Here is a 19305-nt window from a genome sequence, read left to right on the forward strand (position 1 = left end):
TTAAAATCTGCAGCAATTTGCGGAAGGGCTGCACTTCAGTCACGATGAACGATTCTCTTCAGTCGTCTTTGGTCGCGTTCATGCAGGATCTTTTTCCGGCCGCAGCGATGTCTGAGATTTGATGTTTTAACGGATTCCTGATATTCATGGTACACTCGTGGAATGGTCGTACGAGAAAATGCCCACTTCATCACCGCGCGGGGTAGCCATGCATTGTAGGGGCGTCTTGTCACGGCCCCTGCGGCTTCCCCCGTCGGAGGTTCGAGTCCTCCCTCGGGCATGGGTGTGTGTGTCATCCTTAACGTAAGTTAGTGTAAGTTATATTAAGTGGTGTGTAAGCTTAGGGACCGATGACCTCAGCATTTTGGTCCCTTGACCTTACCACAAATTTCCAATTTCCCCACTTCGTCCCCATCTCGGAAATTCTGTGCTCCATTGCTCGTGCGCCGACTATAATACCACATTCAAACTCATTTAAATCTTGATAACCTGCCATTATAGCAGCAGTAGCCGATCTAACAACTGCGACAGACATTTGTCGTCTTATATTGCATTACAGGCTGCAGCGCCGTATTCTGCTTGTTTACATATCTCTGTATTTGAATATGCATGCCTATACCTGTTTCTTTGGCGCTTCAGTGTATTTTCGTTTTTTACTTTGCCATTTGGACGTTTTATTCTTATCGAAATTAATGGCGACAAAATTGTATCATGGAATATCCCAATCAATGACATTATTATATAATTCACCAGCAACACTGTAGCATTCTCTCATTTAATACTTAGCAGTTGTTGGTCTTAAAATAATACTTTTTCTATGATTTATAAAGGTTTCTCAAAGTAGTAAGTGTTACTACGTTGGCTTTCTGGCATTTCATCATAAGATATCGACGAAATATGGCACCATTCTGACGCTGGCACGAAGAAATTGAAACAGCATATTGCAATTTAATTATTTTGGGAACATACAACCATTCAGGAAACTTTTAAGTTTACATTATGATTGTGACGAATTTTAGAACAAAATTGTGTTGTTGTTTTTCTTGATTTATCATCATATACACCCTCCGCAAATTCATCACCACTCGACGTTGTTTGCGAATCAGATTTTGACCGGTTTTCGCAGGATCTGGGGCACATGTAGTAAGAGCGTACCATAAAGGTGGAAGGACATGATGTGGCGGTAATAAAAGCCTCAACACCAGCTGCTCAGGACATGGACCTAATCTGCTGCAGTTGATCAGTGTTCTTACATTATTTCGATCAAAATCGAGTTGAACTTACGAGGGTTTAAGTCAAGGGAGTGCAGTAGGTGGTATAGCACTATAGCACTTAGCAGCCCCATCATTCAAACAAATCAGTAACAGCTTGCACTGTCAGTGCTTGAGCATTGTCCTGCAAAATGATAGTCAGATCCCGCAGAAAGTGTCATCACTTCTGTCACTATGCTGTTCATTTTTGGAACACAACCTACGACCAGCTTAGAGAGAAGTGATGACACTTTCGGCAGGACCTGACCACCATTTTGCAGGACAATGCTCAAGCGCCCACAGTGCAAGCTGTTACTGATTTGTTTGACTAATGGGGCTGCTAAGTGCAATACCACCTACTGCACTCCCCTGATTTAAGCCCTTGTAAGTTCAACTCGATTTCTAAACCGAAGCAAACACTTCACGGTATTCGCTCCAGAACTGCTACTAATTCGTTGGACAATAGACCGTGCCGCTCCAGCTGTCAACACAACTGGCACTGCTAAGAGTATCCTACGACTTCCACATCACTGGCAACGTGTTATAAACAATGCTGGTGACTACTTTGAGGGTCAGTAAAGCTCTGAAACACTTATCTATTTTGTACTAGCTGTAAATAAATAGTTGCCACGATTAAAGTTCTAACCCTCGTATGTGCAACAATTGTAAGTCTATCCAACTGTGGCAAGACAAATCTTCTCATGTCGCTGCTAACACATCTGGATGGAGTCTGCTTTGAGCAAGTATGTGTGTTTTCAAAAACACTGTTTCAGACCAAATACCACCTATTACAAGAGATACTGCAGGGTGTAGATGGTGTGACACACATGACATTCAGTGAAAGCAGTGATATCCCTCAACTAGAAAAAGTAAAGCCAAACACAGTGTTCATATTTGACGATGTTGGTGTGGAAAACCAATATCAAATTAGGCGATTTTTCTGTTTCGGTCGCCATGTAGCTATTGATGTATTTTGTCTGAGCCAAACATATTCCAAAACCCCAAAACAGCTGGTAAGGGATAAAGCAAATCTAATTATAGCATTAAAACTGGACAATCTTAATTTAAAATACATTTACCAGGTTCATGTAGGAACTGATATGTCGTTCAATGATTTTGTAAAGATATGTGCAGATTGTTGGAATCACTTATAGTATGGGTTTCTTGTTATTTATAAAACAAGAAAACTGAATCATAGCAGGTGTAGGCGGAAATTCCAGGAATCCCTATGCACATATATGTAGCCATACAACGAGGTGAGTACGTCAGCATATCATCACCATAGATAAATTCGCACGCACGCCAGGAGCTCAGTTTGATAGGATCCGTGTGCATAGACATGGCATTCGCTTGTACATGGACGCGAAAACTCAGACTCTCGAACGTAATGTTGGAGGCGTACGCAAGGAACTAGAGACGTTTTGTCATACCCTTCTGAGACTGAACGCTCCACGCAACCATCTGTATGTGGCATGTTTGTAATTATTTTTTATTTATATTTTAGGACAATTAATCTATAAAAACACACCAAATGTCAGAAAGAAACCATGTAAACCGTCTGATGATGAATCGCAACGATTCGAAACCGGTAACGGTTTCCTTTGAATAAAGGAACTCAAAGTAAATTTGTGGCTGGTTACTGTCCTAACACCATCAACATACATTGAATAATTCAATCGAGAATAAAGTAAACAACTTAACTGAAGGGGAAACAGCTGTTATTGAGAACGAGGCATTGTATGAACGGGTTAACGCAATTGAAAAGAAAGTAGGCGAGTTAACTGAAGGGAAAATAGCTGTTACCGAGAAGGGGGAGCAGCATAAAAAGAAGAAGAGCGGATATATAAAACCTTACGCCGCAAGTCCGGTTGTATACAACGAAATGTGGACTAAGCATAATGTCATCCAGGCACGGAAGCCCGTTTAGGAGAATTTACGGTTGCTGAGGTTAAGGCATTTGAAGTGGGAGCAGACACTGCGAGAAACCTTTAAACCAGTTACTGAAAGTTGTTCCTCAACGATGACGATGACGTTATTGCCCAATGCATTAACCATTACAGCGACGTTAGGATGGACAAAAAATTCGGTGTCAGTGGTGAAAAAGCATACATGTTGGGAACACAGCCTATTAGTTTAAATGAAAAAAAAATAACGAAAGAGATCGGCGATAAACAGTTAGAAAGAACACCCGGTCCACTGAACCTTATTTTCCTAAGACCCACAAAAACTGTAAATTATTAGCCGAAATGTATCGTGAAATATTTCTTTTGACGGTCTGCGTATGAATGCAAAAAGTCGAAGTAATGTGAAATAAAAATCCACTACAAAACCTATTTTTGATGATAAAAAATTGCAATGGTAATGGTATTGACATTGAGCATAAAAGAGTGAACAATCATCTCCCGCAGTATATACAGGGTGGTCCATTGATCATGACCGGGCCAAGTATCTCACGAAATAAGCGTCAAACGAAAAAACTACAAAGAACGAAACTTATCTAGCTTGAAGGGGGAAACCAGATGGCGCTGTGATTGGCCCGCTAGATGGCGCTGCCATAGGTCAAACGGATATCAACTGCGTTTTTTTTTTTTTTAAATAGGAACCCCCCATCTTTATTACATATTCGTGTAGTACGTAAAGAAATATTAATGTTTTAGTTGGACCACTTTTTTCGCTTTGTGATAGATGGCGCTGTAATAGTCACAAACATATGGCTCACAATTTTAGACGAACCGTTGGTAACAGGTAGGTTTTTTAAAATTAAAATACAGAACGTAAGTACGTTTGAACATTTTATTTCGGTTGTTCCAGTGTGATACATGTACCTTTGTGAACTTATCATTTCTGAGAACGTATGTTGTTATAGCGTGATTATCTGTAAATACCAAATTAATGCAAAAAATGCTCAAAATGATGTCCGTCAACCTCAATGCATTTGGCAATACGTGGAACGGCATTCCTCTCAACAGCGAGTAGTTCGCCTTCCGTAATGTTCGCACATGCATTGATAATGCGCTGACGCATGTTGTCAGGCGTTGTCGGTGGATCACGATAGCAAATATCCTTCAACTTTCCTCACAGAAAGAAATCCAGGGACGTCAGATCCGGTGAACGTGCGGGCCATAGTATGGTGCTTCGACGACCAATCCACCTGTCATGAAATATGCTATTCAATACCGCTTCAACCGCACGCGAGCTATGTACCGGACATCCATCATGTTGGAAGTACATCGCCATTCTGTCATGCAGTGAAACATCTTGTAGTAACATCGGTAGAACATCACGTAGGAAATCAGCATACGCTGTACCATTTAGATTGCCATCGATAAAATGGGGGCCAATTATCCTTACTCCCATTATGCCGCATCATACAATAACTCGCCAAGGTCGCTGATGTTCCACTTGTCGCAGCCATCGTGGATTTTCCGTTGCTCAATTGAGCATATTATGCCGGTTTACGTTACCGCTGTTGGTTAATGACGCTTCGTCGCTAAATAGAACGCGTGCAAATAATCTGTCATCGTCCCGTAATTTCTCTTGTGCCCAGTGGTAGAACTGTACACGACGTTCAAATTCGTCGCCATGCAATTTCTGGTGCATAGAAATATGGTACGGGTGCAGTCGATATTGATGTAGCATTCTCAACACCGGCGTTTTTGAGATTCCCGATTCTCGCGCAATTTGTCTGCTACTGAATTGCGGATTAGCCGCGACAGCAGTTAAAACACCTACTAAGGTATCATCATTTGTTGCAGGTCGTGGTTGACGTTTCACGCGTGGCTGAACACTTCCTGTTTCCTTAAATAACGTAACTATCCGGCGAATGGTCCGGACACTTGGATGAAGTCGTCCAGGATAGCGAGCAGCATACATAGCACACGCCCGTTGGGCATTTTAATCACAATAACCGTACATCAACACGATATCGACCTTTTCGGCAATTGGTAAACGGTCCATTTAAACACGGGTAATGTATCACGTAGCAAAAACCGTCCACACTGGCGGAATGTTACGTGATACCAAGTACTTATACAAAAAAATGGTTCAAATGGCTCTGAGCACTATGGGACTTAACATCTTAGGTCATCAGTCCCCTAGAACTTAGAACTACTTAAACCTAACTAACCTAAGGACATCACACAACACCCAGCCATCACGAGGCAGAGAAAATCCCTGATCCCGCCGAGAATCGAACCCGGGAACCCGGGCGTGGGAAGCGAGAACGCTACCGCACGACCACGAGATGCGGGCCCACGTACTTATACGTTTGTGACTATTACAGCGCCATGTATCACAAAGCGAAAAAAATTTATCCAACTAAAACATTCATGTATCTTTACGTACTACACGAATATGTAATAAAAAATTGGGGTTCCAATTTGAAAAAAATGCAGTTGATATCCGTTTGACCTATGGCAACGCCATCTAGCGGGCCAACCATAGCGCCATCTGGTTTCCCCGTTCAAGCTAGACGAGTTTCGTTTTGTAGTTTTTAGTTTGATGCTTATTTCCTGAGATATTTGGCCCGGTCACTATCAATGGACCACCCTGTATATTCTGACGACCCCAATGAGCTAATAGACCTGCTATGACTGCTCATGGCATCAGCTGCTGCTGGTAATACAGCTCATTCGAATGAAGTTGCTTCAGTAATTTCTGAGCTTAGAGAGATAGGTATCATAGTATACGTATGGAGACCGTAGTTCGAGAACTGCACAAATCAGCACACAAAACATACCCTCGAAGATACGGTATGATAAAAGGTTTGGGCGACCTGTGGCAAGTGGATCTTGTCAACATGAAAGAATATTCACATGTGAATAACGGATTCAAATATATTTTAATGGTCATTGATATTTATTCTAAGTATGCCTGGGCATTTCCCGTGAAAGCAAAAACAAGGAAGGATGTCGCGCATGTGTTTGGCTCTGAGCACTATGGGACTTAACTTCTGAGGTCATCAGTCCCCTAGAACTTAGAACTACTTAAACCTAACGAACCTAAGGACATCACACACATCTATGCCCGAGGCAGGATACGAACCTGCGACCGTAGCGGTCGCGCGGTTCCAGACTGTAGCGCCTAGAACCGTTCGGACACTCCGGCCGGCGCGCATGTGTTTGAGGATTGTTGCAGACGGAGACGACCTTCAGACAGACAACCTTCAAACAGACCATGTCGGCGAGTTTTACAATAGATGTATCAAGACCGTGGTGGAGCGTATGGAATACATCACTACTCAACGTTCGCCCACTTGAAGACGAGTATCGTGGAACGTCTGAACAGAGCAGTGAAAACCCAACTGTGTGCGATTTAATCTTCGACGCTCACACAAATGGATCGATATGCTCTCGCAAATAACTGCACAGTGTAATCGAATGAAACATCGCACAATAAAAATGAGACCAATCGATGTTCGTGATAATAGACTTCTAGATACAGTAGACAATCGTATTAAAATGTTAGATCTGTGGAAACAGCTATTTAATGTGCTTCAAAAAACAAGACAGCATTTAAGAAGTCATTCATGCCGAACTGGTCAACCGAGATATTCACAGTTTCCAAAGTGCAGATAACGAATCCTAGAACCTACCTCTTAAAGGACAGCAGTGATACTAAAATTGCAGGATGCTTTTACACAGAAGAGCTCGGAACCATATGTGTATCTCGTATAGAGGGTCATATGGCGTCGAGGGAACAGAGCGTTAGTTAAATGGCTTGGTTTGCCTGCATCACAACTGGATCGACGCTGACAATTTGGTACGCAGACCACAACCACCTCAGAAGGATAACATGCGTGATAGGAAACGCATTAGAAGAGGAGGCGGTATTCTACCAGTCGAATTACTCATTCATAGATATAACTACTGTGGACCTGGAACAAAACTTCAAAAAAGATTGGCACGGGAAAGGGGATAAATCTACTTGGCGAAGCATGTATGGAACATGACACCGCATACCCAACAAATAAAGATCGTCGCACCGCCGATCGAATTTTAGCTGATAAAGGTAATGCAATACGTGCGGAAGGGGATACTGGCATAGGTCAACGCACTGTAGCATCTGCAGTTGAAAACATTATGCATGGTAAAGTTAAGTTGGGCTTGGGTGTGAAGCAGTTCAGCCAAGATATGAGAGCTGCACGTAGGGCGCTAAGGAAGAAGATGATAACCAAAGGGTGCATGAAAAACTGTATCGCGACGGCGTTGTATGCAGCTAAAAGCCCGCTGAAGCAGATAGGAGCGAGGAAAACAAGATAGATTAAACCACCCAGGATCCTATCAATACCCAAAGCGTCAAGTCGAATTATTCCCTTCCTCATTTCTGCCGTAGCTGGTCCCTCAGTGGTGGGTTCCCTGGCAGGAGGTGCTGTGGCTATTGCGAGGACAGTCAAGAATGCACAAAACTCTCAGGAGTAACGGCAGGAGGCACGTCGGTATAATCCATATGCTGTAAACCGTACAAGAAAGGACTAGGTGTCTTCATTAACAAATTAAAGCCCCTAGCAGTCCTGCCAGACAGGGCGCTTATAAATACAGAACTGCTTCAGTTTGTTAAGAAGAAATTCAACATCCCGTGATTCCGAGGTGTGTTTATGCGGAGCACATTTCCGAAGATTATGTGGAAATCAGGGGCATGCGGAATTGTGAATCTGGATGTAGCAGGGGAACCTGGAACTCACTGGGCAACACATGTTAAAAAAGACATACAGATAACGTTTACTATTTCGACTCATTCGGAAACCTGCAATCCCCAAAAGAATTACAACGATTCTTCACAGTCAGAAGACATTTATTCGACAATTTTCGACGCTACCAAGACTTTGAGACATACCTGAGTGGTCATCTGTGCATCGTGTTCCTCCTGACGTTTACGAATGATATATAAGGACGGGTATTAAGCATCCATTCACCAGTCGATGTTTAGATGCAATGTAGTACACTCTGACTTTAAAATAACGATCGCCTGAATTACGTGCGAATTACCTCCCACCAGCTGATTTAAACACTGGAGTTTGGAGCATCGTGCTGACTGGACTGGAGACATACAACACCATCCCAAATATCAGAGGGGCTAACAGTAAACTGCGTCTGGAAATTAATTGTAAAAGCGAGATTGTGGAAACTGAACCAGGTATACGATACAGATGATTTAAACCAAGTTTAAAACAGTCTGGGAAAGGGATTCAGCTTCGTGCAAACAACAGTACACTTAAATCTGAAATAAGGGCAGTAAATGTATCTACTGACTTTAAGCAGAAAGGTTCAATAGGCCCACTACTGGATTTCAGAAAAGGACAGGTTTTGAAGACGTATCCCAGTAAATTGAACACATCTGATCAAACAGTGGATATTATCCCCGTCAGTACAATCCTTGTTGAGTGTAACATCTATCTCAACGATAGATTGGTTAATTCAATTTCCCATCAGTTGGAACTGGGTATAAGACTGTTGAGATTCCTGCCAACGCTATATGCCTTCCAGTGACAATTCAGACACTGGACTATCTGGAGCTGCTTATTGTGGATTGGAATAACCACCTTGTTGACTTTCATGGTGAGGAAATCAAATGGTTAAAATGGCTCTGAGCACTATGGGACTTAACTTCTGAGGTCATCAGTCCCCTAGAACTTAGAACTAGTTAAGCCTAACTAACCTAAGGACATCGTACACATCCATGCCCGAGGCAGGATTCGAACCTGCGACCGTAGCGGTCGCGCGGTTCCAGACTGCAGCGCCTAGAGCCGCTCGGCCACTCCGGCCGGCTGAGGAAATCATTATACGACTACATGTAAGACAAGAAGGGTGTAAGGTATAAAACCAGCGCACACAGAGCACAGCACAGGACTTCGTAGGAGAACCACAAGGTGATAACACATGCGAACTACGAGTTCCTTAAATCAGTAAGCTTGAAACCTCGCAATGACGTTGTCGCTCAACATATTTCACTCAGTGGAATATGATGACCGAATCATACGCCAGGAATACGCATAAACTCTATGCTTCAACGATATTTAACAAAAACGATGAAAGTATGATTGTCATCCAGCACCAAGGCGCTTTCACTCTTTCAGTCATATAGTGGGATCAAAGCTTACACTTAATGCTTTGGTATTCCTGTTCCAGGAAATACGATATGAACTTAATGGGGTAGAGACTGAGCGTACACGAAATTTCGGCATAGTATAAACCCATAAAAAATATATCTCATCACCATCCTCGGATGTGAATGATTTAGCAAATGTAGGGTGGTTCATAGACGAGGCTGTGGGCCGAACAGCAGAAGAATACCGCCGATATACTGCATGAATACCTCTAAAATTATTATAGATATTAAACAGCAGCTTATTCTGGTACGGAGTGCAACAGATAGCAATTCAAGGAGCTCAAGAGGAGAATGAGATTAACATCAATAAAATTATATGGAAAATGCCACACGTCACTGTGGCAGATGAGGAGCGTGTGATGCTTTTAAAAGTTCCGTTAACTTTCCGCTCATGGGAGGTTTTTGAATACCCGGTGCTACCGACAGCGAGCAGACAAACATGGGCTATTAAAACATCCATGCAGCTGGAAACGCCGAGATTCATTATACTTGCATTTCAGAGAAATAAATGGAGGAATTTAGAAAATGATTCCAACTGTAATTTAACTATAGCCAGGGCCTACTTGAATTCAGAATTACATCCACATGACAGTTTACTGCTACAGTAGGTCCAGAGCGTATACAGTCTAGCATTTGACATGTATGCAAAGTTCTGTGCTTCTTACTATGAAAGTGTTAAAGAGGAAGGAGACCTACTAAGTCACGGAAATGCCAAGAGCTGGCACCTATAGTCGTAATAGACTGTTCTAAGCGGAATGAGATGATTAAATGAGGACCAATAGTTGTACGAATTGAATTTGAATCCTCATCAAATTTCCCAGAACACACTGCATTGTATGCTCTAGTTCCACGTGACCGTGTGATTAACTATTGTCCACTAACTAGTGCTGTGCAGCGTGCTGTATAAATGACCAAGTGCTGTGCCATGCCCAGAGCATTTCACAATGACAGCTTGCAATGTGCCCGCATCTCGTGGTCGTGCGGTAGCGTTCTCGCTTCCCACGCCCGGGTTCCCGGGTTCGATTCCCGGCGGGGTCAGGGATTTTCTCTGCCTCGTGATGGCTGGGTGTTGTGTGCTGTCCTTAGGTTAGTTAGGTTTAAGTAGTTCTATGTTATAGGGGACTGATGACCATAGATGTTAAGTCCCATAGTGCTCAGAGTCAGTCAGCTTGCAATGTGAAAGTCGTTGCCGACATTCAAGCTTTCTGTGATGATGAGTGTAGACAATTCATATTTAAAGATGTTACACTCATGGCATACATGCAAGATGCTGGTATTATAGAGACATTGTCAGCAATAATAGCATCCCCGAGGCCTTTCAAGTATTATATCTTATTCAGACATAAATATTCACAGTACTAATACAGCTTTACATCCACAAATCTTGTTTTTACAACACACGAAATAGTGCTGCTTTTAAATTCACTCTTGTTACTATTTGAATTTGTTTTATTCATAGTTCTTGGTTTCAAAAATAATAGTACTGGTTGAATTTTTTTTACTTTACATTGCAGTACTGTTTACAGCTATTGCAGAGGTATAGTTCCTCTCACATTAATGCTATTAATAGTTAAATTTATTTATACTTTTAACTGGGTGGCTGTAAACGTTTTCGCCGGCCGCGGTGGTCTCGCGGTTCTAGGCGCGCAGTCCGGAACCGCGCGACTGCTACGGTCGCAGGTTCGAATCCTGCCTCGGGCATGAATGTGTGTGATGTCCTTAGGTTAGTTAGGTTTAAGTATTTCTAAGTTCTAGGGGACTGATGACCACAGCTGTTAAGTCCCATAGTGCTCAGAGCCATTTGAACCATTTTTGTAAACGTTTTCCGTCTCAAGCAGCTAAAATAATTTTATAATAAAGTGAAGCAGATGGCCCTAAAATGTTCATCCCAAACAGCTGCGCTATAGTGAACTGGGTGGAACTCAAACTTGAAACTAGTATGACCTGCACAGCTAGTGGCAGGTGAAACTTAAAAAGGAATCTATTTAAACATCCACTAACACAGTCACACACGCACATGAGGTGCAAAAGAGAGAAATAGGGTTAAGTATTTTTCCTTCTGTTGCAATTTTTTAACTTTTTTGAGATTTTAGTCCATTTTAATATATTTATATATAGCACATATTAAACTTTTTAATAAATTTTATAATTTTTTTCCAGTACATGCTGCTTATATATTCATGCATAGATATTATGCTACCTACTTAGAAAACAAATAAACAGAATATATTTACACAGAATCATACATATTTCCACAGACATCCACATTCAAACGCACTCACAAGCCTACATACAGACACACGTAAGCACTCAGACAAGCAGTCTCAGCACAGCATACATCACACACATACACTACTTACACTATGATAAAAGGGCTATACTATTAGGCACAAGCTCTCACTCAGCCACTCATTTACTCTCTCTCTCTCCCTCTCTCTCTCTCTCTCTCTCTCTCTCTCTCTCTCTCTCTCTCTCTCTCTCTCATTCACACCATCGGAGTTCCCCACCCCCTGTTGTGCTTCAAGTAAATAGTGTGAGTACGGGACTGTTTCGACCCCGTCATCACAAATGACTCTTTTACCGTCATGAGGTGACAGTCCGACTTAAGAATGCAGCACAGTGTACACCTCGTGACCTCGCGGTCGAATGCTAGTACTCCAAATGCGGAGGTTGCGGAGGAGCACCACGAACACCATCGTACAGGCACTGCAAGTAGTCTTCGACCGTGAGGACACGTGATGCCGCACGTCGCACACCTTTAGCCCGCCTCTAGGTGGCTTCATCTATTGTACGATGTGCATACATTTTGGGTCTTAGACCCAAAAACTCCACAATTGGCAATCCATCCCACTCGTCTTTCATTAATCCGATAACCTTCTTGTTATCAGTAACAATACCGTAAGGATTATCGGCTGCGTATCCCGGTGTGTCGGATGCATTACCGTGACACCTAACTACTTCATATGGATCGCAGTTCTTCACCCAATAGATGAAGATATTTGTATCCATATAAAGTAACTTTGGTTCCACGAAATGGGTTTTGGCAAACTCATAGTGGGAGCGGTACATGTGGAATTTGGCGATGTCCTGTATATACGAGGCATGTTTTTTTAAGTAAGTACCGTTTTGAAGTTAAAAAAAGACGTGCTAAGATATCCCAATAATTTTATTTTTACATGAAAGCCTGTACCTTAATCTACTCACTGACGGCATTACAGTCTGATTCTTCCTTGTTTACGTTGTGTACTGAGTGTTTAAGATGCCTCCGATAATCGTGAGTCCCGCCGACTGTGAAGTACGGGCTGTTATAAGATTTCGTAGTGCTAAAGGCCTAAAAGCGATAGGTATTCATCGTGAGATCTGTGCAGTTTACAGAGAAAACATTATGAGTGATGGAATGGTAAGAAAGTGGGTGAGAGCATTTAAAGGTGACCGCACAATTGTGCATGATGAACAACGGAGTGGGCGTCCTACGGTCGTTAATGAAAGTTTGGTGCAGGAAGTGGACAACAAGGTGAGAGAAAACAGACGCTTTATGATTTCCTCCGTGCGGGATGACTTTCCTAATGTTTCTCGTAGTGTTTTGTATGGCACTGTGACCGAGAACTTGACTTACCGAAAATTGTGCGCACGTTGGGTACCGAAAATATTGACGGATGTGCACAAAACCAAACGTTTAGACAGTGCATTGACTTTCCTTGAGTGGTACCAAAACGACGGTGATGATTTCTTAAGCCAAATTGTTACGGGCGATGAAACTTGGGTGGCCTACGTCACACCAGAATCAAAGCAACAGTCCATGGAAGTTGAGCAAGGGCATCGTTTTGCTGCAAGACAATGCCCGTCCACATGTGGCGAATCAGACCAAAGATCTCATCACATCTTTTCGATAGGAAACTCTACCATCTGTTCCTGCACTTGAAGAAACACCTGGGTAGTCAGCGTCATCAAGACGATGGTGATGCGGTGGTTAACAAGTCAGGCGGCAGACTTCTTTGAGGAGGGTATTCAAAAACTGGTACAACATTATGGCAAGTGCCTCAGTATTGACGGAAATTATGTAAACAAGTAGATTAAGGTACAGGCTTTCGTGTAAAAATAAAATTATTGAGATATCTTAGCACGTCTTTTTTTTAATTTCAAAACGGTACTTACTTAAAAAAACACGCCTCGTACATACCCAAATAGATTGGTTTCATAAACTTTACTGAAGCCTTCGACATCTCCACAGCAACAGAGTTCTCATTGAAAATAGTAGCTTCTTAAAATTTGGTCTGTCGGTGCACTTTATTATGCTCCACGGCCCATCCCATTCGGTCTCAATCAAAATATCTCGTTTGTTTCTTATATTCTGCATGGTTTTACCGAAAATGGAATTATTCTTCAATTTATAAAAATCTTTTTCGAAGTCACTAGTCGCCCTCGCCCTCTTTTCGGTATTTAATTCAATATACTCCTTCAGCCAGGGGGACTGATATGAAGGAGATACTTCGAGAGATTCTACCTAGCTCCATCCCTAAGCTGAGGCACAGCTGGTGATTACAGTCATGAATTATATACCTCTGCTTGTGTCCAACAGCGGTCATCAGTTTAGGGATAGTGCTTCCTCGCGAAACTTGTTGCTCTGGACACAAGCAGGGTATATGAGGTCTGCGTCCACCACATACCCTACAGCAGAATCAGCCGCTAGACCAATATTTTTCCACCTAATTCCTCTAATTCATTTTCGGGCCCCCACTGAAACCCGGCATTGCACATTACAATCTTCTGCCGATTTCCAACTGCTGGCTGCCGCTCCCCTGTTTTGTGGTCACCATGCAGATCGCTGGACACCGAGCCAAGCGGCGCACGTGGCGTGGGTTGTGTCATTTCAGGCTGCGTGAGAGTTACGAACGGTCGTGGCGCGGCGCCCTTTCATCTCAGGTCCCCCGTAGTAGGGCAAGAAGCGGCGGACACCGTTATCGCTCTCCGGCCGACGGCGCGGTCGCGATGAGGCTGCAACTGCTGAGGTATCCAACGAACAGCGGTCGCTGAATGCAAGAAACCTTAAAATGATCTGCGTGTCTGTGAGCTAATCGATTCTGCCATACTCTCGTCCTGTGTTAAGTATTTGTTTGATCTTGCAAGTCGGCCGCGGTGACCGAGCTGTTCTAGGCGCTTCAGTCCGGAATCGCGCGACTGCTGCTGCAGCAGGTTCGAATCCTGCCTCGGGCATCGACGTGTGTGATGTCCTTAGGTTAGTTAGGTTTAAGTAGTTCTAAGTTCTAGGGGACTGATAACCTCAGATGTTAAGTCCCATAGTGCTCAGAGCCATTTGAACCATTTTTTGATCGTGCAAGACGTTTATTTTTCATGCGTTTTTTCGTCTCTAGAATCACAGTGTGCCGCTCCTGTTCCCATTTGAATGAAACTGTCAAGTGTTTCCTCCACTGTAACCTTACTGATGTAATGGACTAACATTTTTCATCATTTTGCCTAATATATCATGACATCATTAATTTAGTCACAAAATGGTTCAAATGGCCCTAAGCACTATGGGACTTAACTTCTGAGGACATCAGTCCCCTAGACTTAGAACTACTTAAACCTAACTAACACCGAGCGAGGTGGCGTAGTGGTTAGCACACTGGACTCGTATTCGGGAGGACGACGGTTCAACCCCACGTCCGGCCATTCTGATTTAGGTTTTCCGTGATTTCCCTAAATTGCTTCAGGCAAATGCCGGGATAGTTCCTTTGACGGGGCACGGCCGACTTCCTTCCCCATCCTTCCCTAATCCAATGAGACCGATGACCTCTCTGTTTGGTCTCTTTCCCCTAAATCAGTCCAAAACTCCTAACTAACCTAAGGACATCACACACATCCGTGCTCGAGGCAGGATTCGAACATGCCACTGTAGCAGCAGCTCTGTTCCGGACTGAAGTGCTTAGAACCGCTCGTCCACAGTGGCCGACCTATTTAGCCACACAGTGAATTGCCGTAATGTCTTATATCAGTAAGTATGTTAATATACGTGATTATTTACTGAGATTTTTGCAGTCTGTGTAATCGGTTGTCATACACAGTAATTGATTTACGAACTGTGGTTGCATAGTGTATATGGAACCTGAAATGTGTTTCTAAAGCTTTTTTTAAAAAAATAAAGTTAGGTCTAAAATTTTGCTTTCGTCGTTTTTCTCGAATCTAGAGGTCTTATTATGATAGACTTAAAAAAAGTACGATTCAGAGTATTGACTATCGCTGGCCACTACTTTCTCTCATCCTCAGTCAGCATCCATATCCCGTAGAGGACGAATTTGGCACCTTTTAGGGAGATCGATGACTCGATTAAGTTTTGCCCTCGTTCATATGACCGTAGTGCTGGTGTGACAGGCTGTGTGCCACTGGTCGATAAAGGTGGTAATCAGAGGGAACAATGTCTGGAGAATACGGCAAGTAGGGCAGGACTTCCCATTCCAACGTTTCCAAATATATTTTGGCGGGTTTTACGACATGGGGTCGAGCACTGTAATGCTGCAAAATCACCTTTTCACGTCTGGCACTGCATTGTGGCCGTTTGTCTTTCAGTGTTCGGCTCAAACACATCACCTGCTTTCGATAACGATCTCCTGTGATTATTTACGGCGGTTTCAGTATTAGACATTGCGTAGTAAGTTCAAATGGCTCTGAGCACTATGGGACTTAAGATGTGTGGTCATCAGTCCCCTAGAACTCAGAACTACTTAAACCTAACTGACCTAAGGACATCACACACATCCATGCCCGAGGCAGGATTCGAACCTGCGACCGTAGCAGTCGCGCGGTTCCGGACTGAGCGCGTAGAACCGCTAGACCACCGCGGCCGGCTTGCGTAGTAAGCTTCCATTGCTAACAAACGGTGGAAGAGAGAATTTTTACGTGCAAACAGCGCAATAACAGTAACAAAAAATGGTTCAAATGGCTCTGAGCACTATGGGACTTAACATCTATGGTCATCAGTCCCCTAGACTTAGAACTACTTAAACCTAACTAACCTAAGGACAGCACACACATCCATGCCCATGGCAGGATTCGAACCTGCTACCGTAGCGGCAGCGTGGTTCCAGACTGAAGCGCTTAGAACTGCTCGGCCACAACGGCCGGCAATAAGGCACACAAACACGGCGAAAACTATCGTAGCCTACAACACGACTCGAACCACGCAACCGATTGCAGACCACCTAATGGTAGGTAGGGTACTGTTAGTAAGACAACATAATATCCTACTGACACATTTGACGGAGTGCCAATGCAACCACTGTCCTAATATGTACAATCAAGCGCCACACAGCCCTTCCTATAAACACGTGTTTATCTCAGAAAGTATGCACTTCTGGACTCATGTTTGTTGCACTAATTTTTCTTATTTCGATGTGTACTACCACCTCTCAAAGTATTTGATAGTTTTTTAAGCACCCTTTATATACATATATGTATATGCCCTGTGGCCAGATGCTCTGGGCAACGCATGACTGTGAATGCTTTGCCTGTCGGAGATGGCGGTGTATCCAAGGCGGCGGGCACACTCGGTGGTAGAGTGCTAATCTTCCACTCTTGGGGTTTGGGTCCCGACACATCCCTTGTAGTTTTATGATAAGGCGTACCAGGACCAAACCCGTCAACAGCTGTTATCTTGCGTACAGAAAGTGTTTTATAAATTGTGTCGGCCCTGAAAAGTGCCTTTTTTTGTAGCTAGGACATTGTTTACTTAATGCAGGTGCTCGAACTGGCGGCCATCTGACACGACACAAGCTTGGTACGGTCGAATGGTGTTTCGCCGAACTCTTTCAAAGATTACTGACATTGCCCTGACGTGTTTGGCGGCATGTTGAATGTGATACATTAATTCCTCTTCGTTTCTAGGTGGTTCGCGCCCGGGTGGGTGAACTAGAACCTTGAAGAATTCCTACAGGAAGAAGTCCAGCGGCGTGAGGTCTGGTGATCGTGCGGGCCATGTCCAACAAGCACCTCTGCCAATTAATCGGCCGTCGAAGAGTTCATTAAAATATCTGTGGACATCACGACTTCAGTGAAGTTTTCCGACAGGTATACATCAATGAAACACCAATAACACTTTAAAACAGTGTTGGGCGATAAAATGTTTTTTGCAAATACATTACACAACAAACACTTAACATGACTGTTCATATAAATATTGTTTAGTCAAGTATTAAAACAAAAAAAAAGGAATTTCTGTTGCATTCAGAAAATATATACTATTCTATACACGAGTCCATCTTGTAAGAAATATACAAATAGGATTGCTTACATACACTGCTTTCATTACACATGGTTAGTCTGTACCAATTTGTCACTGTATTACCATTAAGAATCTATGTTTTGTCTGCTTTAAATAATAATGCAGTTCATTAAGAAAACACAATACTCAGTACACCATATAAACTTTTCATCTTTTGTTTGCTTATAGACATATTTGGCAGTCCTCCATTATTATCAGCATCAACACTTGTCTGCCTAATGACACATTTGGCAGTGCTTCTGATCATGCTGCAATATTCAATCATAGCCTGGAGTTTACATGTAATTTGTATATCCAATTATGTTATACCGAATCTGAAACTTATAGACATGTATCAGTAGTCTCACAAGAAAAAAGTTTTTCCAACGTAACAACACTTGACAATGCAACATCATGAACAAGGACATATAGAGTAAAATACTGTTTGATTAAATACATATACACTTTTTCAATTTGCACCTTTGCACTCATTTCTGTGGACATAATGTTTTAAATCTACTTAGGATAAACAAGAAATAGATGTTAGTGTGCGGATTTTTCACTTCAAAGGGACCATTACAAATATAAAAATGGTTCAAATGGCTCCGAGCACTATGGGACGTAACATCTGAGGTCATCAGTCCCCTAGAACATAGAACTACGTAAACCTAACTAACCTAAGGACATCACACACATCCGTGCCCGAGGCAGGATTCGAACCTGCGACCGTAGCGGTCGCGCGGTTCCAGACTGAAGCGCCTAGAACCGCTCGGCCACTTCGGCCGGCTTATCAGGTTACTCATTAAAAGTTATATGTATTTATTTTGATATAAAGTGCTGTGCTATTTTAAGTAATTACATGTGTGTGAATATGGGCACATTAATATTAGACGTTCTTCCGAATTTGGGTACTCCATGTTAAAATAACGTCCTGTACGGTCGTCACCTCAAAGGCAGTTAACATTAAAATCACTAGACTTCCTCTACGATCATTTGCTGCTAACATCTGTTTACTATCACTTAAAGTAATTCGTGCAGTAGATTGCCAACTCTCACAGACTAAAGAGAGTGGTCAGCCATCACATAACTCAGCATGTACTGTACACGACTGTCTCCCGTAATTTACGAGCCCGATTGCTACACACTGTTAATAAAGCAGTTACTACATCCTAATTAGGATAAAACAGATTGGACCGAACGGGGATATCGAAGCCTGTAATGTGCGAATACTCATAATTTATTCGTTGTGTGTTTGAGAATGAGAGCATTTAATGATTTGCAACAAACTTTACACATAATTTGAGACCTATAAGAAACTCCTTTCGCTGACCCCCTTCCCCCTCCACAAAATGCACTCATGTTCAGAAAAAAAACAGAACACATTGAATGACTAGAGATAGGACATTCATATACACAGGACATGTACATTTAGTATGTTCTGCAGAAATGATTAGCGTTTCAGTCACTTGTGTTCAGCATGTCTGTTGCCTTGTAGGTACTGGGTTCACCACGGGCCGTGACAACTTGTTCTGTGCGTGATGGCATCGGCACGTATAAGGCGCGAATGGCGTCCTGTGGTCTAGCCATCCAGACTGCATTCACCTGGATCCAAAGTTCATCTGTTATTAGGCCTCGGTAAATTCAAGTGATCTACAAGTAGTCTTTTACACTCATTTCCAAGTTTCCAGCGTA

This window comes from Schistocerca cancellata, chromosome 4 (genome assembly GCF_023864275.1).
Source record: "Schistocerca cancellata isolate TAMUIC-IGC-003103 chromosome 4, iqSchCanc2.1, whole genome shotgun sequence".
Taxonomy (NCBI): Eukaryota; Metazoa; Arthropoda; class Insecta; order Orthoptera; family Acrididae; genus Schistocerca; species Schistocerca cancellata.